We start from the raw sequence: 26313 nt of genomic DNA, 5'->3' as shown, positions 1-26313 counted from the left end.
GAGGATGATGGAAGGGGGAACATTGATCTAGATGCATCCTACTCACAAACCAATACCTTGAATTGAAACCCTGTTGTGTAACTACTTAAGGATAATAACGAGGTGCCAATGGATCACATCTTTAATCCTAGCTACTCAGAAGGCTGAGATGTGAAGAGTATAATTCAAAGCCAGCCTGCGCAGGCAAATCCATAGACTCTTATCTCAATTAACAAACAAAAAGTCAAAAGTGGAGCTGTGGCCCACAGGGTAGAGCATTAGCTTTGAGCAAAAAAGTTCAGGGATAGTGCCCAGGCCCTGAGTTCAAGCTCTAGGACTGGTATACACATATACACACACACACACACACACACACACACACACACACACACACACACACACACACACACACACACACACACACACACACACACACACAGAAGATAATATAATAATAATAGAAAAAGAGAAATGGAAGGAAGGAAGGAAGGAAGGAAGAGAGAGAGGGAGGGAAGGAAGAAGGAAGGAAGAGAGGGAGGAACAGAGGGAGGGAGGGAGGGAGGGAGGGAGAGAAGAAGGAAGGAAGACTGCCTATCTCCATACTTCATCAGCTGTGACCATTTAATTGTGCCAATGACGTTGAAAGTAATAAGCCTGGAAGTAAACAGAAATGACAATTCTCTCTCCAGTCACTTGAAACTTAACTCTTAATCTTCTTCAAGAAAGAAAAATAAATTCAAAGCCCAAGGCCAGAAAACACTTCCCTGAAAATCAGCCATTGGAAGGAACAGGCCTCCCCTCAAAGATCCTGCAGTCTGCATTTCGTGGGAACTGATGTGAAAAGTGGGGAGCATATATCAAATAAACCACCAGCAACCGCCACTGCTGCTGGGGATGTGTGCAAACTGAATATGTGAAGCGCTCGGCCCACTGTACTTCCTGAACAGCACCACCCAGCATTGCCCGCAATTTATTTCAACATGATGAAAATATAGTCTGGGCTGGAAGGGGTCTAGCCCCTGAAGTATCAAATATTTTTTTCAAACACCTTTAATGAGTATTTGTAGCCTTTACTTCCCAAAATGTAATATTTCATCACCTTACTATATTTAAACTTCTAAGGCCTGCATTGTGTATTTCAAGTGCGTTTAAGTCAAAGTTAAAGTAAGAGGAAAGCCTACATAATTTACCAAGTAACATGGATTCGAGGGTGCTGACTCAGCAGTTGGTAGGCAATCAACAGGCCAAGCTTAAAGGCAGGAAAAGGGCAAAGAACGGCAGGCTGAAAGTTATGATGATTAAAATGCTCAGAAATAATTTCAAAATTTGTAAAGGTTCTAGGCAAGAGAAGCCAAATAGGGGAAGTAAAAAGTATCAAGGCAAGAGCGGTGAAAATATAAAACCAGCCTGAAGACTGAGAGAAACAGAAACTCAGACAGATTAAAAGGGCTAAGGATCTGACTACAGATCTGACTGGAAATATAAATATAAATATAAATATAACTAACCAGCAAGCACAACAGATGCCTTTTTTTTATTTTTTTGGTACTGATTTTGGGACTTGATCTCAGGGCCTTGAACTTTTGTGCTCAAGGCTAGCACTCTTAACATTTGAGTCACAGCTCTACTTCCAGCTTTTTTGGTGCTTATTTGGAAATAAGAGTCTTACAGACTTTCCTATCTGGGCTGGCTTCAAACCACAATCCTCAGATCTCAGTCTCCTGAGCAGCAAGACTTACAGGCATGAGCCTCCAGCATCCTGCTCCCAGATTCTCATTTTAAAAATAGAAAGTATGGGGAAGGTGGCTCAGTGGTAGAGCGCTTGCCTTGCATGCATGAGGCCCTCGGTTCGATTCCTCAGCACCACATAAGCAAAAAGAAAAAAAGCCAGAAGTGGCGCTGTGGCTCAAGTGGTAGAGCGCTAGCCTTGAGCTGAAGAGCTGAGAGACAGCGCCCAGGCCCAGTGTTCAGGCCCCACGACCGGACCCAAAACAAAACAAAAAACAAAAAACATTTCCCTGGAAGACATTTGTAGAGAGTAAAGAGAAAAAATAATACTAAAACTTGAGCCACTTCAAGTAAAACAAATTCTAAGTGGTATTTAACATTTATTGACCACCAATGCCATGGAATCACAGGCTCAAGGTCAAAAGAGGTCTTCAAAGTCTTCTAGTTCAACTAAGCATTTATCCAAATTGGGAAACCTGTTCTCTACCAAGGAGCATTTGGACATATTATAGCATCAGTTGCTGGCCATGCTAAATGAATACAGACAGACAGTCATGGCCAGCTGATGAGATGCAGGCAGGTCTGTCCAGTCATGTACCAAGTGATTACTCAAGTTGGACATTCCGCAGCCCCAGGACCCTCCTGATAAGAAGCTACATTACTTTTCCGGAAATGTTCTGACTGATAGAAAACCCACTATCTGTCAAAGTAGCCCATTTCCCTTTCAAACATCCCTCCAACTTGCCAGTCAATTCTCTCCTACATCACTCAAGCTAAACACTTTCTTCAGCACCTGGAGGAGAAAACACAGAAACATAGCAGAGGCTAGACTTTCCCTCCCGGGGCTCATTTTGTGGATCTGATCAGGGCATTCCAGAGAAATTGTATATTTTTAAATCTCACCCACATGATTCTAGTATGCAGCCAGTATGGAGAGCCATCGCATTGAACTGGTTCAGCCTGTACTATGGTACTGTCACAGCTAGAAAATGTCAAAGGGGTTCATTCATCTGTCTGTGGGAGGGTAAGGGGGGGGGGCACAGAAATAGAGGGACAAAGGGTGAACAAATGCAGCAGTGGTATTTGCTAGATACTATGTAGAAAATGAACTATTCAACTTGTGGGTGAGGATGGGAGGGGAAAACTGGGGGAAAGTGAGAAAAGGGGTGGTGTGCAAAAAGAAATGTACTCATTGCCTGACTTCTGTAACTGTAACTCCTCTGTACATAGCCCTTATAATCATCATTTGAGAAATTACCTTTTAAAAACAATGTCAAGAGGACCCCTGCCCTGAGATGTTTATCCATTTGACTCCTTGATGATTATACCACAACATGACGATGTAACATAGAAAGGATTACAAGATTTGAATTCAGCAACAAGTTGCCCAACCACTTCCTAAGCGAGTGCTGTCAATCAAGGTGTCAGATGTCCTGAGTCGGCTCAAGGACACAATTTATTCTTCATGGCTGACATGCAAGTCTTCCACGCCCTCTGAAGGTAGACACAGTGTGCAGACCCTAGGAGGCGCCATGATTCTCCCCGTTGGTTGGTCACCCTCAATGGAAGCCACCTCCTCCAGGGAAGAAATCGGCCCTCCCTTCTGACAAACAAATAGGAAGGAGTTTTCCAAAAGCAAATAAGGTCCCCAATCAATTATCCCCCTCCCTCTATGGGCACCCCTTTGCTGAATCAGTTAGTTCTGGATTCATAATCATAAAGAAGACTCACCTAGATGGGCATGATATAATTAGGAGAAAAGTTCTTAAGAAGTCATGGCATTCAGTATACACTATGTGGAAAATGAACTGTGAAACTTGTGGTCAGGGGAGAGAGAGAGAGAGAGAGAGAGAGAGAGAGAGAGAGAGAGAGAGAGAGACTAGAGGAAAGCAAAGGAAAAGATCATATTGCCCAAAAAAGTAATGTAGTCATTACCTGACTTATAAAATGCTAACCTCTCTGTACAACACCTTAATAACAACAATGGAATTATATTTACAAATAAAAAGAAGAGTGAGGGAAGCAGTAGGTAGGGAAGAGAATGTTAAAAGAGTGACATTGATCAAAACATAGTGTATTCATAAACTGGTTTGTTAAATGGCAACTCTTTTGTACAAATAATTTTAAAAATCAAAACAATAAAATAATAATAACTTAAAAAGTGACTGAGCTGCCAGGAAAGTTAGAATGAGCTTGTGACTTTAAATGAGCATCATTATTCCACAATACTGTGAAATTTGGGAAATTATGTAATCACTTAATCACAATTAAAAAAAAAAAAAAAAAAAGGCACCAGAAAACTAGAAGTGGCGCGATGGCTCAAGTGGTAGAGCATGAGCCTTGAGCTGAATTGTTCAGGGACAGCTCCCAGGCCTAGAGATCAAGCCCCACGACTGACAAAAAAAAAGAGAGAGAGAGAGAGAGAGAGAGAGAGATCCTTCATGCGATTGTTTCTAACATATTTATAAGATTATGTCTTTGTTGCCTTGTATGCCCCTCCCCCATGGTACAACCCCTGCTTTCATTATATATGATGTTGGTGTATGTGGAGGGGAAGGGAAAAAACAAATTGTAAAAACAGGGATACAGGAGGACCCATTCCAACAATGAGATGTACAAGTCGTTATGTCGAAAACCAACTTTATAACTTTGGTGGGGGAGTCAGGGGAGGAGGGGAGGATACGAAGGGACGGGAAGGGGAAACAAAGCAAGAGGCTACAATGCTTGATAAGAAATGTACTCATTATCTTACCCACATAATTGTAACCCCTCTGTACAATATTTTCACAATAAAAATATATTTTTTAAAAAAGTGACTGAGCTGGATGCCAGTGGCTCACACCTGTAATCCTAGCTCCTCAAGAGGCTGAGATCTGAGGATCTCACCTGCCCAAGCAGGTAAGTCCACAGGGCCCTTATCTCCAAGAAACTACCAAAAATGGCCAGAAGTGAAACTGTGAGTCAAGTAAGTGTTAGAGCACTAGCCTTGAGGAAAAAAAAAAAAGCTCAGGAACAGAGTTCAAGCCCTAGGACCAGAGGAACAAGCTTCCTTTGACAAATAGATTATCCATTTCTTCGCTTTCCCCACCTCATGTGGTCCTTGGTTCCCACCATGGAGGCTGTTAGGATCAACCAAACATCCATCATCCAACTGCCTTCAACCTCCTCTGCCCCACTCTCCTCGGCCTCTAATTCAGACAACTTTCTTAACCTCCACGAATGAGAACACATGGCATTTTTTTTGTGTCTGAGTTACGTTACTCCACACAATGCCCGCTTTATGCTAAAAATAATACGATGATCTTTATTAGGGCTGAATAATATTCTTTGGGGCATGTGGTCTATAATTTCTTTTTTGTTGTTGTTGGCAGTCATGGGGCCTGAACTCTGGGCCTGGGCACTGGCCCTCAGCTCTTCAGCTCAAGGCTAGCACTCTACCACTTGAGCCACAGCACCACTTCCAGCTTTTTCTGCTTATGTGGTGCTGAGGAATCAAACCCAGGGCCTCATGCATGCAAAGCAAGCGCTCTACCACTGAGCCACCTTCCCGGCCCATCTAACTTCTTTATCCAGTCATTTGTTAATGGACATCTAGACTATTCCATCTTAGCTACTGTGGATTTTGCAACAATAAATATGGATGGGCAGATATCCTTTGAGATGCTGATAACATTTCCTTTGTATGACTTAGGTAAATAATATAATAATCTATTTTTAGGTTTTTTGAGGAACCTACGTACTGTTCTCAGTAGTGGCAGCTAGCAAATATCAAACACATTTAGACAGAACTGATAGGTTAATTAGCATAATGAGGTGATTATGGTTCACAATAACCTATTACATAGTTTATGAAGAGGTAGAAGAGAGTTGCTAGAGGCTCCAAACACAAAGTAACGATAGGGAAATGGAAATGTTAATTACTTTATTTGATCACTACTGACTATATATGTGTACTGAAATAGTACCTCATATAATATGCCCAATTACATGTTTAGGAGAGGGAAATGCAAGCTGGGTACTGGTGGCTCATACCTATAATCCTAGATACTTAGGAGTCTAAGATCTAAGGATCATGGTTCAATGCCGGCCCAAGCAGGAAAGTCCATGGGACTCTTACCTCTAATTAACTGCCAAAAAGGCCAGAAGTAGAGCTATGGTTCAAGTGGTAGAGCACTAGCCTTGAGAAAAAAAAGCTCAGGGACAGCACCCAAAGCCCTGAGTTCAAGCCCCGTGAGAAAAAAAAAAAGAGGGAAATGCTAACTAGCATAATTTCATCATTATAAATTGTAGATGTCTATCAAACCATCACATTGTATCCCATAAACAGACACGATTAAAATAATTCATAATAAAAATAATTCATGGGATGACATGACCCTAAAAGGACCTGACAACCATATTGGCCACACTGAGAATGAGACAGATCAAAAGACTCCAGTTCTGAAAGCAAAGCCCAGCCGACAGCTTGACCTGTCCTTCATCTATCCTACTGCTAGAACTTCTAAACATGAAAAAATAACTTTAGATAGGCCACCTTTTCAGGATTCAGTTACTTGGAGCCACAAGCATCCTAAAAGATACACTTGCCTATCTGTGATAAGTTTTTGAACTTTATATGCCTCAGCAAAAAAAGAAAATCATACTATGCATTTTTATAGCAGAAAAGAAAATGGTATGGATTTCTTACTAATACTGTAAAAATTCAGTGCTCCAACGAATGAAAACAGGGTTCAGCATGTAATAAATGTATGCTAATGATTGGTAATATTAACTATTAATATAAAATAATATTAACATATTAAAATAATATTAAAGCTACAGACATTGCTCAATGTCACTGCTGAGGGTGGAACTGCACACCCTGTTAAAGAGCTAGGCTCCTGGCCCCATACCTCTATTCATGACCTTCTATGGAAATATTGTCTTTGAAGATGATCACATCAAGACAAGGTCATTAGGATGAATCTTCACCTAAAAGGACTGTAGCCTTACGAAAAGGGAAAGCTCAGATGCAGACAGAAATAGTCACTCTGGGAGAATTCTTCACAAACATGAAGACAGAGTCAGGCAATGCATCTCTAAGCCAATGAAATAGCAGCTGGAGGAGAAGTACAGAACAGAGTCCTCTTCCCAGCCCAGAAAGAAATGAACTCTGCAGCACCTGGCTCTCAGCTCTCTAGACTCCAGCACCACGAGTCTGGGGTTTACGACACACAGTTTGTCCTCCTTGGGCAATGCAGCCCCAGCAAGCTTAATTTTCATAGATTCTTGATGGCAGGACAAGAATTACAATTCTCAGCCGGTACTAGTGGCTCATGCTTGTGATCCGAGCTACTAAAGAGGCTGAGATCTGAGGGTTACAGTTCCAAGCCAGCCTGGGCGAAAAGTCTGTGAGACTCTTACCTCAATTTAACCATTAAAAAGCCAGAAGTGGAGCTGTGGCTGAAGTGATACAGTGCTAGCCTTTTTCCTTTCTCTTTTCTTTCTTTTTCTTTTTGAAAGGAGGTCCTGAGTGCTGTCCCTGAGCTTGAAAGCTAGGCCTGGTCACTGTCCCTGAACTCTTCAGCTCAAGGCAAGTGCTCTATCACTGGAGCCACAGCACCACTTCCACAGTGCTAGCCTTGAGCAAAAAAGCTACAGAACAGTGCCCTGGCCCTGAGTTCAAGCCTTAGTACCAGCACAAAAAGAAAGGAAAAGAAAAGGACGGAGGGAAGGAAGGAAGGAAGGGGGGAAGGAAGGAAGGAAGGGAGGGAAGGACGGAAGGAGGGAGGGAGGGAGGGAGAAGGGAGGGAGGGACGGAAAAGAAAGAGAGAGAGAGGGAGAGGGAGAAAGAGAGGGAGAGGGAGGGAGGGAAGGAAGAAAAAAGCGAAGGGAAAAGAGAAAGAAAAATAAATAGAATTTTTTAAGTCTTTACACATGTGAATTCTAAATTCAGAAGCTAGAGTCTGTCTCAAAAATAGAATATTCAATAAGAAAGAAAACAAAGTAATTTGGAGATTATGCCATATTCATACTAGAATGAGGTGGCAAAACCTACCATAAAAATTTTAAATATAGAAATGAAGCAGAATAATAAAGAGGGTTAAAAAGACAAGTGAAATTTCTTGATAAAAATGACAAAATCACAAATGTTAAAGACGATTAAGAATATAATATGATGTAAAAAGAGAATTCAATTACACCTATCTTTCATATGTTCATTCTTTAAAAGGTGCTGTCAATTGTTCTATTTGCATATTTAATCATTACTATCTACATCTTTCAGCTCCTTGAAATTTCTCAGCAAAGTATTGTCAGAAGATGTGGAAGAAGCTGTTTTGTGTTAAGTTTGAATAAATTATTCACTTAATTACAACCTTCATCTAACAAAGGTTTCCTAACATAGTCTCATCTAAAATTAATAGATATATACTCACTGAAGCCAAATGTTTAATGAACTACAAGGTTTATTAAGATTCCCATTTTATTTGTTTTTAGGTTATTAAAGCTTTTCTATGACCCACAGCCTTGTGAAGCCCCTATCACATAATGAAAAGGCAAAATTAAATTTAATTTCTTATGTAGCAGAGTTTCCTACAAGCAAGTGGATGACAACAGGCATCCTTGTTTCTGGATTGCCAGATACTTTAAATTGAAGATTAAAGTTATTTGCTGTTAATCAATCTTATATTTATACACACAGAGACTGCAAACAAGTGCAAAAGTGGCAACAGCCTATCAACTGACATATTGTACATTAAAATGAGTATCATTTCTGCAGCTCGGGGCTAGCTCTACCTCAAATAAATTCCTCTCTCTTTTAGTGACTGATGGCTGAAATGATTAATGATTAATTCATACAAAAATACAAACACTCTTAAAGAGAATAACCCATAAAGCTACTCCCAGTGAAGATCCTTGAGATCTCAATGTTACCATAGACTTGAGCAAGTAGGGGGGTGGAGAGGAAGGGAGGGAAAGAAATAATAGTTCCTGGGAGCACCAAAGTTGGCATTTGTCAGCTTCCTTCTATTGTTTACATCTATTTGAGATTCTTTTTTTTTAATAGACATTTCATTCAAATCAAGACATAAACAACAGAGACTTAAATGATGGACTGGTGCAAACCATGATCTAATGCCTAGTCATTTCCCGACTTATTAGACAACAGATACTTGAGTTAGGGCTTTTGTTGTTGTCTGTTATTATTGTTGTTGTTTTTGTGCCAGTCCTGAAGCTTAAACTCGGGACTTAAGCAATGTCCCTGAGCTTTTCTACTCAAGGCTAGCACTCTACCACTTGAGCTACACTCCCACTTCTAGGGTTTTTTTGTGGTTAATTGGAGATCAATGTCTCAATGGCTTCAAACTATGATCCTCAGATCTCAGCCTCCTGAGTAGTTAGAATTATAGGTGTGAGCCACTGGTACCTGGCATGCACTAGGTTTGATGAGAGAAACCAATATAAGAAAGACGTTTACCATCTGACAGAAATTGAAGACAAATTTAGGATTCCCTGGCTTCTTGGGCAGTAGCATGTGATGAATGTCTTTAGTCATTTTTATCACTATGACAAAATACCTCAGGAAAGAACGTAAGGGAAGAAAGGTTTGTTTTGGCTCACGATTTCAGAGGTTTCAGTCGACGGTGGGCTGGCTCCATCGCTCTGGGCCTGTGTGGAGGCAGAACAAACATCAGGGTATAGCAAAGCGGCTCATTTCATGGCAGCCAAGAAGCTGCAGAGATAGAGAGAGAAAAGTGATCAAGGACTCCAAGAGATACCATTTTGTTTTCTTTTGTTTGTTTTGTTTGGGGTTTTGGTGCCAGTATTGGGGCTTGAATGCTAGACCTTAGGCTCTCAATGAGCTTGTTTTTTTTGTTTTTTGTTTTTGTTCTTGTCAGTCATGGGGCTTGAACTCTGGGCCTGCGCACTGTCCCTCAGCTCTTCAGCTCAAGGCTAGCGCTCTACCACTTGAGCCACAGCGCCACTTCTGGCTTTTTCTGCTTATCTGGTACTGAGGAATTGAACCCAGGGCCTCATGCATGCAAGGCAAGCACTCTACCACTGAGCCACCTTCCCAACCCCTGAGCTTGTTTTTGCTCAAGGCTGGAGCTCTACTAACTCGAGCCACACCTCCACTATCAGCATTTTTCTGGTTCATTGGAGATAAGAATCTTCTCGACTTTCCTTGCCGGGGCAGTCTTTGAACCTTAATCCTCAGACCTCAGTAGTACTGGCCTGAGCCACCAGCACCCAGAAAGGAATACCATTTCTGAGCATGACCCCAGTAAGCTACTTCCTCCAACTAGACCTTCTCTCCTGGCTTCTACCAACTTCCAATAATGACACCAAATTATGTAGCTATCAGTGGATTAATCTACTAATGAGGTTAGAGACCTCTGAATCTCATTACTTTCTCCAAAGCTGACAAGCACCTCTTTCACATGACCCTTTATTGAGACTTCAGGTCCAACCCATAACAGCGGGTATGAGTAGGACATCAGACTAGCGGGTCAGAGATGTAGTTATGGCTGGGCACTGATGGCTCGTGTCTATAGCCCTAGTTATCTACTCAGGATCCTGAAATCTGAGAAGCACGGTTCAAAGCCAGCCTAGGCAAGAACTTTATGAGACTCTGATCCCCAATTAACTACCCGTCCCAAAAAAATCAGAAGTGGAGCTGTGACTCAAGTAGTAGAATGCTAGCCTTGAGTAAAAAAGCTCAGGAACAGTGTCCAGGCCCCGAGTTCAAGCTCCAGGACAGGCAGAAAAGGAACAAGGAAAAAGGAGGAAAGAGGAAAAAAAAGTGAAGAAGGGGAATACTGGGAAGAAAGAAGGGGGAAAAGATGAAGGAAGAAGAGTTGGAAAGGGAGGAAGAAGAAGGAGGAGAGGGAGGAGAAGGAGGAGGGGGGAAGGAGGAGGAGGAAGAAGAGGAGCAGGAGAAAGAAATGAGTCTCCGACTTACAAGGTCATGGCTCTGTGACTCAGTCCTTCCACTGTGCAAGAGGAATGGGTTGGAATGAAACTAATATGAATTGGCCCATCATTATCACATGAACGTTATTGGTGAAAGCTAACCAAAAGTACAAAAGATACAGCATGGTGTTCAAGGACAAATCCAGAATGACTTTTCTAAAAATAACACAAAGATTGTGTGGAAATGTCACAATAAAATATCTCTCTCTAGCGAGGCACCCATGGCTCACACCCTTGTAATCCTAGCTGCTCAGGAGGCTGAGATCTGAGGATCACGGTTCAAAGCCAGCTCAGGCAGGAAAGTCCTTGAGACTCTTATCTCCAATAAACCACCAGAAAAATGGAAGTGGTGCTGTGGCTCAAGTGGCAGAGTGCTCACCTTGAGCTGAAGTGCTCAGGGACAGTGCCCAGGCCCAGAGTTCAAGCCCCATGACCACCACCACCACCAACAACAACAACAACAAGTATATGTGTGTGTGTATTAATAAGCTACTATTAAAAAATTAAAATAAAAAATAGCCCAAAGCAGAAAAGATTAGAGCCCTTACCCCAAATATGGAACTAGACCCCTCACTCCATGTGTCACAGACGGAAGAACCTCTCTGCCTTCTCAGACAGCACGTTCTCCACTCTGTTCCCTGACAGACAGGCCTGCTTCACACCGGAAAGTCCTGTAACTTATTCTCTCCCTTTTGTTTGCGCATTCTCCTTGGTCACAATGGGAACAACTTGCACTAAAACTGTCATTTTATAACAAAAATATGTCAGCATCCCACACGCCGTCTCTGCAGAAATGGCAGGGTGAATTTTTATGATGCAAGTGTCAGGAATATCCTTCCTCATTCATTTATTTTTAATACCTGAAGAAGTAAGCTCTCATCTGCTGAGCGAATAAGGACAGTAAGATGAATCGGGTTCCTGTCAGAGCCTTGGTGTTTTTGTGGTTTTTGTTTTTGTTTTTGTTTTTTAGGATGGCATGACGATTGGTATAGTTAAGATTTGACCAAATTGTCTAAAGCATATCAAAACAATTCATCCTATTTATACAAAGAAAAATGGTAAAGCCTTATAAAATGTTTTTATTTAATATACAATGGAAAATAAGCCTTTTAATAAACTATTCTACGTAAGTGTTTTAAATACTAACTTTTTAGGTTGCCTTTACTTTCTTTTTTTTGTTGTTGTTGTTGGTAGTGGGGCCTGGGCACTGTCCCTTAGTTCTTCAGCTCAAGGCTAGCGCTCTACCACTTGAGCACAACACCACTTCCGGCTTTTTCTGCTTATGTGGTGCTGAGGAATCAAACCCAGGGCCTCATGGATGCAAGCCAAACACTCTGCCACTGAACCACCTTCCCAGCCCAGGTTGCTTTTACTAAGAGACGTACACATACCAGATTTGTTTCCCTGAAGAGATACACTGAATTCTACACACTGAATTTCTACATTCTGTACATTGAATTTCTACCCATACAAGCCCCAACCCCTCCCACACACTCCATATCTATGAAAAGAATCTTATTTACCAAAAAAAAAAAAAGGAAAAAAAAAGAATCTTATTAATAAATAAGGTCTTTGCAGATGTAATCAAGTTAAGATGAGGTCATACTGGATTTGGGTTGGGAGCATTTATCAAGTGACTGGCAAGCTTGCTTGGACACAGAGACATAGGCAAGCCAGTCATGTGACAATGGAGTCAGAAGTTGCAAGCCAAGGAATGCCAACCATTGCAAGAAACTACCAAAGGATAAAATAAGAAGGCAAAGAAGCAATATTTTCCCAGAGACAGAGGGACAATGTCCCCCCTGGCCACTTGATTTCAAACTTCTAGCCTCTAGAGCTACAATAGAATAGAACTACAATTATATTGCTTTAAGCTGGCTAATTAATTGGTTGTACTTTTACAGAATCTAGGAAATGAATGCAATAGCCTTATTCACTTATTCAGCAAGACTTATGGAGTCTGCTAAGTGCTGGGCACTGAACCAAATGCTGGGGTACTGTGTGAGCAAGTACAAAGACAGTCAGGGGAGCTTATGTTTTTATAGAGAAGATGAACACTACAAGATAAAATAGATCTTCATTCATTTGGTTACAATTAAAACCATCCTAATTCAAATCATCCTCTAACACTGCAGTTTGCTTTGCAGTATTTATCACTATTTGCCATTAATTTGTTTGCTTTGTCCTGTGATTATTATTTGCCTCGTGTCATCCTTAGCTTTTAGAAAAGTACATGGCACGGAACATCCAAAGTATGGTGAAGGAGTGAGTGAATGAAAAACAAAAGGTACGGGAAGGGTAGTAAGAGAATATTTTTTCAGCTTTTAGTAAAGTACATGGCATGTCACACCTAAATTATGGTGAATGAATGGAATGAATGAAAACCAGGAAGGGCGGCAAAAGAATATTCAATCAGGAAAAGTGACCAGTACTGAAAGATCAAGAGAGCAAATGAGCTCCCGCCCAGCAATGAATAGTAATTAACTGATCACTTGGGGTTTCTAAGAGCTAATTTGAAGAGTAGACAGGGAAGAAGGTTTTCGGCAAAGAAACTAGCACCAGAAAGCTGCCATGCAAGAAAGGATTTCTTTGAGAAGCACATAGGTCTACAGGCCTGGGATCCAAAACATGGAGTACAGAAGGCAGGGCCAGGTCACACAGGATGGGGAAAGATTAAGCATTTTCAACTTACACTGAAGTCTTTGCAGAGTTTCAGAAGGAGATCACTTTTGCCATGTCTATGGCCTACAGCCATAACAAGTCAGGATATAGTAAAGACACTAGCACATTCACATTAACTGCTGCACTATTCCCCACAGCCAAGTTATAGAAACTCTCCAGATGCCTTACGATGGACAAATGAATCAGAAAATATAGTATATACACACAAGGGGATTTTACCTATCCATCAGGAAGAATATAAAATTATGTCACCAGCAGCGAAATGGATGGGCCTGGAAAAAATTATGTTAAATAAAGTAAGCCAGGCTCAGAGAGACAAAAGACTCGTGTTTTCTTTCATATGTAAATGCTAGATTTAATATAAATATATGTAAGCATATACAAGGTCGTGTGCATATATACACAAACTTATTAACTAATAATACAGCTAAGTAATGGAGTCAGGAAACATGGATTTGGACGGATCTGTGTAGGATTACCACTGCCATCAGGATGAGAGGCAAGGGTGGCTCAGAGAAGGAAACTAACTCAGAAGAAATGGAATTATCCAGACTATAGCTAAAAAGAAAAAGCAAAGCAGGGTATGGATGGTGTATATCAGTAATGCTAGTTACTCAGAAAGCTGAGATCTGAGGATCACAGTTTAAAGCCAGTCCAGGTAAGAAAGTGTGTAAGACTTTTATCTCCCATTAACTACCCAAAAGCTGGAAGTAGATCTGTGGCTCAAGTGGCAGAATGCTATCCTTGAACAAGAAAACTCAGGGACAGCAACCAGGCCCTGAGTTCAAATCCCAGGACTGTCACATTAAAACAAAAGAAAGAAGAAGACAGAAAGAAAGGAAGAAGGAGGGAGGGAGGGAGGGGAAAGGAACAGAATAGTAGATTGTGATGGATTGATTAGCATAGAAAAGTGAAAGATTAGGACATTTCTGATTCATGCTGGCTGATCATCTTCTCTGATGAGGAGTTCTAAGGTAATTAGGCAGAAGATGGTAACAAGTTTAATTTTGACCATGGTTGGTTTACACTCCAATGGGATGTCTCTTGCAGACACTGAAGAATTAAGGTCGCTGAAGAGTCTGGATCTTTGCAGAAACTCCTTGGCCAGAGACATAAATTTAAGGATCCATAGACCTACAGAACACTGAAATCTCAGATACTGGCAAAAGTAATCAGAAGAGAAAAGGGTGGGGGAGTGTGTGTTGAGAAGCTACGGTATTTGCACATATCCTTAATTTCACTACAATATGATACTTGATTCTTATTTTCCTAACCTTACCCTCTTCATTGCCTAGATGTTTTTTTTTAACTAGCTACATATTGAAAAAGAGAAATTATTTTTAATTGTTTGAGAATCTAGATTTTCACTTAATGGGGATTACACATTTTGGTTTGTTTCAGTTGTATCTATTAATGACACACAGCAGTTAAATCATGCAGCATTTACTCGTGTGTGTGTGTGTGTGTGTGTGTGTGTGTGTGTGTGTGTGTGTGTGTGTGTGTGTGTGTGTGTGTGTGCTGGTACTGAGGCTTGAATTCAGGGCCTAGGTGCTATCCCTTAGCTTTTATATTCATGATTGCTGCTTTACCACTTGAGCCACAGCTCCACTTCTCACTTTTTGCTGGCTTATTAGAATTACAATTCTCATGGACTTTCCTGCCCAGGCTGACTTTGAACACCAGTCACATGTCAGCCTCTTGAGTGGCTAGGCATGAGCCACCAGTGCCCAGTTTTGGCATTCATTCTTTTTCCTTTTCTTTTTTTTTTTCAGTCTTGGACCTGAACTCTGGGCCTGGACGCTGTCCCTCAGCTCTTCAGCTCAAGGCGAGTGCTCTACCACTAGAGCCACAGTGCCATTTCCCGCTTTTTCTGTTTATGTGGTGCTGAGGAATGGAACCCAGGGCCTCCTGCATGCAAGGCAAGCACTCTACAACTGAGCCACCTTCCCAGCCCCTTGGCAGTCATTCTTAACATCTGCTAATTCCAAATGGGTTTCCAACAAATATTCTTCACACAGGAAGTCAATTGGCCTTGTCATAGTCAAAGTTCCTATATAAACATCTACATACAAACAAGAAGAGTTACTGTCACTCAAGAATCCCTGTTGCCTTCTCAACTTAAAACAATCTTTATTTTTTGGATAGGCCTGTGTATTACTGAGAAGTTCGTGACAAGAAAGAGGCAAGAACAGCAATGACTTAATACCATGACTAATTCACAGAGCTAACTTCAGGTCACAGGGGTGTGAAAACACATGCAGCAGGCAATCACACACTGTTTTCTTTCCAGAAACTGCACTTGAAATGGCCAATGTTGAGGAATGCTTACAGAATCCAGGATTCACTTAATTTAGAGCAAATAATCATAGCTTTTAAGATGTCTCCTTATTTGGATCAAACAAATGCTTACTTCTGGTCAACCAACCTTTCATGAGTGTTGCTAATCTTTAAAGTTGCTTATTCTAAGCCAGGCCCCAGCGGACCATGCCTATAATTCTAGCTACTCGGGAGACTGAGATCTGAAGATCGACGTTTGAAACCAGCCCTGGCAGGAAAGCCCATGAGACACTGAACCCCAATTAACTGCCAAAAAGCTGGAAGCAGAGCTGTGGCTCAGAATAGTAGAATGCTTGCCCTGAACAAAAATCAAATGCTTAAGGAGAGCACCCAGGCCTTGAGTTCAAGCACTAGTATCAACACACACACACACACACACACACACACACACACAAAGTTGCTTATTCTATTAAAGGTATTATAAAATAAAAAATGAGTAATTATTTACTTATTCTGTTGTCTTCTAATATATTTGTAGTTTTAAACTATAAATATATTTCTTCAAGCCAGGCACCGGTGGATCACACCTGTAATCCTAGCTACTCAGGAGGCTGAGATCTGAGGACCGCTGTTCAAAGCCAGCCCTGGCAGGAAAGTCCTTGAGACTCTTACCTCCAATTAAACATCAGAAAACCAGAAGTGGTGCTGTGGCTCAAGTGGTAGAGCATTAGCCTTGAGCTGAAGAGCTCAGGGACAGTGCCCCAGCCCAGAGTTCAAGCCCCACAACCAACAAAATATATATTTTTCATCATCTCTTTGAGTTTATTATTTCATTTCTCAGAGTGAACTCTGGAAAACATTCAGTCTTCCATTTGTGAGCAAAAACAAGATATTCTTGCTTTAAGAACGTAATTTTAGAAGTGAGTTTCACACACAAAATAACAATATCACTATGCACACAAGGGAAGGAAAGGAATACCTGGGTTAAATACGCCTCAAGATCCACAATCTAAGGGTATACATTTATTTAGGAGAATTAGGTATATATTTAAAGTAGTCTCATATTATCATTGAAAATTGAATAAAGTCAGCCTCATTACTAAGCCCTAGATCCAACATCATCTCGACAGCATTCAATTCCAGCTCCATCTCAAACCACGTCCTGTCTGTCACTACCTATCAGTCACTATGTTCCTCATAAATGACAGCCTACATCAATGGCAAGACTTTTGCTTTAGCTTTTCTGCATCTCTGGGAAAGTTTTATTCTTGATCTCCACACAGCAAAGTGGCCTTCCCTCCTGACGAGCAATGTCTATACATTCTCTCCTATTTCTCTCAGGCACCTGTAAAGATCTAAAATTATTGCAGCCTTTCAAATTCATTGTCCATCTTTCCCCTACTTGATTAAAACCTCCGTGCAGAAAGGGACCTTAATCCAATATACTTCCAGGTCCACGGGACATAAATTCATGCCTACCACATAGTTGTTGCTTAATAAAGAAGCATTAACAGACATAAAGTTAGCAATTGCTCTACTATCTTGCACAATTTTTATTTCCTATATCTACAGTCTGCTTACTAGGCATATTTAACAGTATAATTTAAAAATAGCGTGCTTAAGCTAGACACAAGTGGTTCATGCCAGTAATCCTAGCTACTCAGGAAGCTGAAATCTGAGAATGTTGTAAAGCTAGCTCAGGCATGAAAGTCTGTGAGACTCTTATCTCCAACTGACCACCAAAACAATGGAGCTACGTCTCAAGTGGTAGAGTGCTAGCCTTGAATGAAAAAGCTAAGAAACCACCCCCAGCCCTGAATTTAGCCCTAGGACCTGCATACACACACACACACACACACACACACACACACACACACAGAAGAGGAAGAAGGAAGAAGGAAGAAGGAAGAAAAAAGAAGGAGGAGGTGGAAGAGGGAGGAAGGAAGAAGAAGAAGAAGAGGAAGAGGAAGAAGAAGAACGAAAAGGAGAAGGAGGAGAAGGAGGAGAAGAAGAAGAAGAAGAAGAAGAAGAAGAAGAGGAGGAGGAGGAGGAGGAGGAGGAGGAGGAGGAGGAAGAAGAGGAGGAAGAAGAGGAAGAAGAATTACTCAAAGTTCTAAGATTAGGAAAGAGAAAATGCAAATCCTAAAGCTCTCAAACTTTGGTGTCACTCTTGAACTTGGAATCCTTCAACTTCAGCTATTTTGTTTTACATAGGAGAGAATTAAGGGGTGGAAAAATGAGTGGCCTTCCCCAGACAGCACATGGTTTTGCTGTGTTCCTACAGTAGATGTCAGGAATCAGATCCTCAGTAGAATCCACAGAATACTGACCTAGGAAGTTTACTTCCCATCAACATAGCAAAATTTACTACCCTTCGTAGACCTAGAATTATAAAAAAAAAAAAAATCATTTCTATGATTACTGGTAGCACTTGGGCTGAACTACTGTGTGAATGGAATGCTTTACTTTTTTTAGATCCAAGACTGGGACTCGAACTCAGTGTCTCATGTTGTCTGTCATCAGCTGGCGCTCTACCAACTGAGCCACACCTCCAACCCAGTTTGTTTATTAAAATGTAACAATGCCTAAAACATATACCAATTCCCTTAAACAAGTAATCTCAGTCACTCAGATAGCTTGAATTCCATCGGCTACCAATGGATATAGATTGTTCTCTGCTCAAACAAGTTGACAGAAATAGAAAAACTGCAGTCCGAAATGGTGAAATCAGCAGTACTGAAAATAACATAAACACATACTGAAGCAAGCACATTGAACCGATTATTCAATTTGTGTGTAAGCTAAGGCTTGCAATACCTCACACAGGTCTAAACGGCGGAATCAATAAAGTGGGAATTGAATATGCCACACGTACTGAGGAACCATCAAATGCTGATTGGAAGGAGGGATAAATGACTGCAGGAAGGAAGTACTCCGGCAGTGCAGTTCAGAGCTGCCCGTCCCAGCGGTGTGCCTTTGTATGTACTTTGTACCTATGGTTGTATTATAAGAACCCAGTGTTCCATTTCTTGTCAACCCCCACCCTCAGCCCTGATCTCCAGCCCCCAGCTACTTGGGCAGAATGCTGTCCACCTAGTCTTAACCACAGCTGAAGAATGTCCCCCCCTTCTAATGATCTTTGAGCTTCTGTAAATCAGTTTGCTTGCTGGCTAAGCAACCACCTGTGTGTGTGGTTCTGGCCTTTATAAGCCCTGTCCCACTGGAGGTGGCTACTGCTCTTAGTTCAGAAGTAGCCGACTCCTTTGTCACCTTTGACCGTGCCTCTGTGGATTTCTCTACTCCGAGGTTATTTCATGATGTCCTGTGGTTTTATGCATAACCCAAGTTGACTTTTCTGGCCTCATCCCCTCAACCCTTGGATTTGGGGTTCACTCAGAATAAACTGTTAAGAACTTGATTTCTTTAGCCCGTGCCAGTAGCTCACTCTGATCTGAGATCTGATGATCATGGTTTGAACCAAGCTCAGGCAGGAAAGTTCATGAGAATTTTATCTTCAATTAATTACCACCATCACCACCAACTCCCTTCCTCCCTCTTCCCCCCAACAAAAAGCTGGAAACAGAGTTGTGACTCATGGTAGAACACCAGCCTTGAGTGGAAAAGCTAAGGGACAGCACCCAGGCCTTGAGTTTAAGCCCCAGTGCCAACACACACACACACACACACACACACACACACACACATTCACAGATGTTTTTATTTCTTTATGAAAACTTCATTTCACTCAAACTCATCTCAACAGGCCAACCTGCCCGCTTTTTTAATATATTCATAGTGATGGGTTCCTTTAATAATTTTAGGTACTTAGAAACAGACTTAGAAAATATTTCCTAATTTTTGTTTATCAATTTGTAAAAAAAGATCACTCTTTAATAGCACTTTAGAATAGAAACATTATATCTTTGACTAAGTCTATTGGGAGGTAGTGAATTTGGTAAGCTGTGCGTATTTTTAGAACAAAGTGTTTACCCAGTAGAGCCTCGATTAGCTTCTACTTTGTACTTTAAAAAAGTAAGAAATGGAAAATTAGAGGTAAGGAAAACTAGAAAATAAACCAACAGCTTACATCCCTTATTTCTCCCCACAGAAATTCTAGAACCTTCTGTGGATGTTCTGGCTTGCTGCCAGAATCATGAGAACTTAACAACTCCTCTTTGCAAAATCCTTATTGTGTCTTAAATAAACAGCAGAAGCTGGGCACTAGTAGCCCAGACCTGTAATCCTAGCTACTGAGGAAACTGAGATCTGAACATCTCAGCCCAAAGCCAGCCTGGGCAGGAAAGTCTGTGAAACTCTTATCTCCAATTAACTTCCAAAAAGCCAGAAGTGGGGCCGTGGCTCAAGGGGTAGTGCACTAGCCTTGAGTGAAAAAGCTCAAGGACAGCAAGACACACTCCCTGAGTTCAAGCCCCAGGACCAGCAGTAAAAAGAAAATATATAAAGAAAAAATAGACAACAGAGTTAGAAAGTCTAAAATATTCCTACATATGCCATTCTCAGTATTTCCATCTTCAATTGGAAGACTCTACTGAAAGCATCTACCAGATACACTGTTAAATATATAATACCAGCTCTTGGTCCAACATCCTGGCATGCAGATCCCAGCCCCCACTCACCAGCTGCCCAGCTTTTGGTAAACTATTTGACTTCTGTAAGTCCGAGTCAACTCATTTGCAAAAGCACAGTAATGGTTAGCACTCTATACCATTATTGCATAAATTCATTCAATGCTTAGGAAGAGGAGGCATGACTCACGTGGTAGAGTGCCAGCCTTGAATGAAAAAGCTAAGGAATAGTGCCCAGGCCCTGAGTACCAGTACCAGTCTACACATGTGGGCTTGGAGGGTGTGCACATGCACAAACACACACATCAATGCTTAATGTATCCGGCACATAGTAGGCCTTCAAAACTGTAACTAATGGTAGTGGTAATAAGAGTGTAAGTGTATTAAATAGTTCAAACACCACTAAAAGCCTGGCCACATCTGCTGATATTTGAAACTGCTACAGCTCTCGGCCCGCTCACTCACGCATGATGTTGTGGAGCGAGAAGAGAGAGCCACAACCTGTCTTCCTTTTGCAAGAGCTTTCTAATTAACACCTTAGCTAATTCACTCCTCACAAATGTGCAATTCATAAACACAAACTGTTGTCTCCGACACGGGTAATTTTCGTGATTTTATGAATATAAATGCATTATAAACTCGTTGTCATTAAGTATAATTAAGAACAGCACATATGCATATTTTTGTTTATTCTTAATGCTTGGACTTTTTAATTCATAACTGTCTAATAAGGAGGCAACCTTAGGGCATTCATTAAAATCTTTTGTACTTTTGGATCTATATGTAAATGAATCCCGTATGGTCAAAGTGAATTTCAAAAATAATTCCTCCCAAAATATTTTAAATTTAAGTCTTCTGAACATACTTTAGGTAATTAAAAAAAACAAAACAAAACAAAACAAAAACAAAAAAAATAAGCCAGGTGCCGGTGGCTACGCCTGTAATCCTAGCTACTAAGGAAGCTGAGATCTGAGGATCACGGTTCAAAGCCATCCTGGGCAGGAAAGTCCATGGGACTCTTATCTCCAATTAATCACAAGAAAACCAGAAGTGGCACTGTAGCTCAAGCAGTAGAGCACTTGCCATGAGCTGAAGAGCACAGGGACAGTGCCCAAGCCCAGAGTTCAAGACCACAACCAACAACAAAAAAATAAAATAAAATAACTCACCTGTGCACTGGTGGCTCACGCCAAGAATCCTAGCTCAGAATCCTAGTTCAAAGCCAACCAGGACAGACAAATCATGAAAATCTTATCTCCAACTAACCAGCAAAAAAAAAAAACAACAGGAAATGGAGGCATGGGTGGCTAATGTGGTAGAATACCAGCAGAAAAAGAGCAGAGCAAGCTCAAAGGCATTGAGTTCAAGCATTAGTATCCACATAGCAGCAGCAAAAAGATTCATGCGTCAGGAGCCAGAGGCTCACATCTGTAATCCTAGTTACTCAGGAGGCTGAGATCTGAGAATTGCGGTTCAAAGCAGCCAGAACAGGAAAGTCTGTGAGACTCTTATCGCCAGTTAACCACCAGAAAACTGGAAGTGGTGCTGTGTCACAAAGTGGTAAAGCATTAGCCTTGAGCTGAAGAGCTTGAGGACAACACCTAGGCCCAGAGTTCAAGCCCCAGGACCGACAAAAAAAAAAAAAAAGATTCATGTTTGGTGGATGTTTAGAAAGCAGCTCTCCTGAGTAGCAACAATTGAAACTGTACATTACACATAAAAGGGTTCCAAGTCATCATTATAAACTGATTCAAACACAGATCTCCATGAAAAGTATAAGAAGTATTAACTTCAAAAGCAATAAAATAAAAACATTTAAAACAAAATAGATGCTATAATCAAACACTGAACTTTTTTAGTAAAATCAACCCTATATCACTGATGTTTTTCTACATGCAACTTTTTTTTTTTACCACAACTAACCATTCTCAAGATGGTTAGATACAGTGAAATAATTTTACTGAGTTATCAGAGGAAATGAAATGAGGTCAATGTGAGAGATATATAAAATGTTGTAATAATTATCATCGCAACACTTAGGATTTTAGACTTCTAAAAATATCTAGTGATTTAAACAGCCTACTAACTTATAAAAGATTAGAATTCTGTCCACAATGCATCAGAATAATTTCTAAATCATTCTTCAACTAACCTATGTGAAATAATTCTTTGATAAACAACTGTTACATAAAAAAATAATGGAGGCCAGGTACTGGTGGCTCACACCTGTAATCTTAGCTCCTTAGGAAGTTGAGATCTGAGGAGCAATGTCTGAAGCCAGCCTAGGCAGGAAAGTCTGTGAGACTTTTATTTCCAAGTTCAAGTAATAGAGTTCTAGCTTTGAGGAAAAAAAAAAAAAAAAAAAAGAACCAAGGAAAGAGGGAGGGAAGGAAGTGGGGGGAGGGAGAGAGGGGAGAGGGAAAGAAGGAAAAGAAAGAAGCAAGCGAGGGCTGGGAAGGTGGCTCAGTGGTAGAGCGCTTGCCTTGCATGCTCAAGGCCCTGGGTTCGATTCCTCAGCACCACATAAGCAAAAAGAAAAAAGCCAGAAGTGGTGCTGTGGCTCAAGTGGTAGAGTGCTAGCCTTGAGCTGAAGAGCTGAGGGACAGCACTCAGGCCCAGAGTTCAGGCCCCATGACTGGACCCAAAAAAAAAGAAGCAAGGAGCTCAGAGATAGAACCCAGGCCCTGAGATCATGCCCCAGGACTAGCACAAAAATTAATAATAATGGTAAAACCTGTGCTACTTTATTTCTGCTTATCAACTGTTATATACTAATTCCTGTTATTCCCTCCTAAAGTTATTACTAAGAACATATCCATATTATACTAATATGGTTTACTGTGAAGTGACAGTCTGGGGTTCTTTCCCACGTGGTACTTCTATATGTAAAGAACAAGGAGGAGGAGAGCCATACTTTGAAAAGTAGAAGTTAACCTTGGGCTACTATATTCCAAGTATTCAGAAGGACTACACCGCCATCTGGTGGATAAAGGCATCTAATTAGCAAAACGCTTTGATGTTAGAAAATTGACTGTGACTGGATTTCTTGGCCATCAACCCTTTTCAGGTAGTAAGCTATTACTTTAAAACACTTTAGCGTGGAACATCTGTCAAGCAGCAAAGCCCAGTGTTTTCCTGCACAATACCGAATCCAAGTAATTAGTATATGTAAGAAATAAAGAAAACTACAGTTAAAATCTGTATTAAGAGACTGCCCTGGAACCAGAGAGAAATTGAAAAGAATGAGTGGGAAGTGAACAAAGCTCAAGACTTCGTTGCTTCCATGCTACCTCTAAAACAGAAAAGAAATAAGGAAAAGCTTAGCTTGACAGTTTCTGAAGCATTAAGGAATCATTTCCGTTGATATCTATAATCAGATATAATATCTATAATCAGATCAATGGTCACTTTCTTTAATACCTATAAAGAGTGAAGGAGGTATAAAGAGAAACAAAGTAAGGTAAGTGGGGTCACAAATGCCTAAAGATACAGGAATATATATTGATATTGATATTATCTTGCTATCAATTCGACTAAGTAACCAAAATTTATTAAGAGGCTTTCATTCTTTGTTATACAGCATTTGTTATTCCTGGGAGATATATATATATATATATATGTATATATATATATATATATACACATATATATATATATCATATATATATCACATAAGGGAGATATATATATATATATATATCACATAAGGGAGATATATATATATCACATAATATGTTACATATATGTGTATAGTATATATTATATGTAATGTATACACGCACATATTCCCTCCCTCAAGATACTTAGAGATAAATATGGTGGCTCATGCCTATAATCCCAGATATTCCAAAGGTAGAGATTGAGAGTATCACAGTTCAAGGGCAGTCAAAGGCAAAATGTTAGTAAGACCCTATCTCAAGAACAAAATGGCTATGATTGATGAGTGTCTGTGATCACAGCTATACAGGAGTCATAAACAGGAGGAACATAGTCCAGACTGGCCTGGACATGAAACTCTAGCTTAAAAATAACTACAAGAAAGTGGCAGAGCATCTGCCTAGAATAAGGTTCTGAGTTCCAATTCTAGTGATGGCAATAAAATGAAGTATTTAAAAAGACATTCAGACACTGTTGGATACCCAGATCACTTCCAGGGGGAAGAAAGCTCCAGAAGGCCATGTATAGGATAATGCCAGCATGGGAGCTTTAGAATAGCTTTAAAATGCAGAATAGATCCTTGAGGGGATAAGAGAAAGGAAGGAATTCTTTTCGCTCATTCTCAAAGCACTGAGTAGAAACAAATGGTGAGGTCTGAGTGGACCCTACTTTGAAGCATATTTTTCAATGTTCTTTCCAGACGGTCATGTGTTCCATAAAACAGGGATGGGGTGGTTGAAGAAGACAGGCTATATAGACAGATAATCATCCTTTCCTGTTCGGACAGAGCGTGCATGCATATGTGTGTACATGCGTGTGTGCATACGTGTGTGTGTGTGTGTGTGTGTGTGTGTGTGTGTGTGTGTGTTGTATACTGGGGTTTCAACTCAGGGCCTAGGTGCTGTCCCTTGGCTTTTTGGTTCATGGATTAATGGATGGTGCTCTACCACTTGAGCCATACCTCCACTTCTAGCTTTTTGCTGGTTCACTGGAGATAATGAATCTCATAAGACTTTCTTACCAAGGCTGACGTTGAAGCAAGCTCCTCAGATCTCTCAGCCTTTTAAGGATTACCTGCATGAGCCAGCAGTGTCCAATTTCCAGTTTATTCTCCAACAAACTCAGCTTACAAAAAGAAAAAAACATAATTAGCCAAGCATGGTGACTGAAGCCTGTAGTCCTAGCTATTTAGGAGGAAGGGATCTGGAGGATGAGGATCAAGGACAGCCAAGGGCATAATAAATGTTTGCAAGAGTTCATCTCAGCCAATGGCTGGGCACAATAGTAGCATATGCCTGTTATCCCCAACAATATGAGAAAGTGTAAGTAGGAGGATCACAGTCAAGACCAACCTGGGCATAAGGTGAGACTCGAAAATAACAAACATAGAAAGGAGGTACCTCAAATGATATAGTGCCTGTCTAGCAAGCTCAAGGACCTGAGTTCAATCCCCAGTGCTACCAAAAAGAGAGAGGGGGGAGAGGAAGGAGGGAAGGAGCAAAGGAGGGAAGAAGGGAAGAAGGGAAGGAAGGAAGGAAGGAAGGAAGGAAGGAAGGGAGGAAGGGAGGAAGGGAGGGAGGGGGGAAGGAGGGGGAGGGAGGGGGAAGGGAGGGAGGGAGGGAGTAATGGCTGACTGAAAAACCTGAGCTCTCATTTAAAACCGTGAATAGGTCCTTTAGCAGCAGTAAGGTAGTTAAGTAGAAAATACTAAGGGGAATTGTGTTTTTATGGTTGTTATGGCCCTTTCTGGTAATTTTCCACTTGAAATCCTTTTAAACTGGTAATTTAGCCACCCTTTATTCTTTATTGTATTTCACTCCAAGAGGCAAATAACTTTATCAAAATACCTGGAACTCTGACGAATTCTGGTGCTAGTTCTAAGAGTGATTTAACTCTTGATTTTCCATTAATTAAATTAGGATAATTATGTCACCCATCTGCTTCATCTTTGGGTCCCTCTCTGTTCTTCTTCTCTTCTGCTGGTGTCCAGAAAGCATTCAGGAAGGTGAATGTATCACAAGTAAAATGCCTTTCATTAAATGATTTAATATTATATACAATTCAGCACAAAAATGATTGTAACTGATTTTCCTCATTCCTACAAACTAAGCATATTCCTTTCTTGACACAGTTCTGATTCTAGCTTATGAAACCTTTTAAATTTATTTTTTTCTGGTTTCAATGGCTCCAATCAGTTCAACAAGCCCAAGAGAGGTAACTACTAAGTTCTAGATGACTCTATTGCTTAAAATTCAAGAGTTGAAGGTCTGTAGGAAAAGACAATAAAGGCAAAAGTTCGATTTGTCTGGTTGTAAGGCTTGGGAGATGAGACAGTGGATACACTTTGATGTACTTTAAAGGGTGGTAGCTATAAACAGGGGATGCAGAGTCAAAGGAGGTTTCTCTTCTGCCCTGTTTAGCCTCACAGCACATTACAGCAGAGGAACAG

Source organism: Dipodomys spectabilis, unplaced genomic scaffold (genome assembly GCF_019054845.1).
Source record: "Dipodomys spectabilis isolate Male_0828 unplaced genomic scaffold, ASM1905484v1 ptg000039l, whole genome shotgun sequence".
Lineage (NCBI taxonomy): Eukaryota > Metazoa > Chordata > Mammalia > Rodentia > Heteromyidae > Dipodomys > Dipodomys spectabilis.
Note: the sequence above shows the minus strand (reverse complement) of the source record.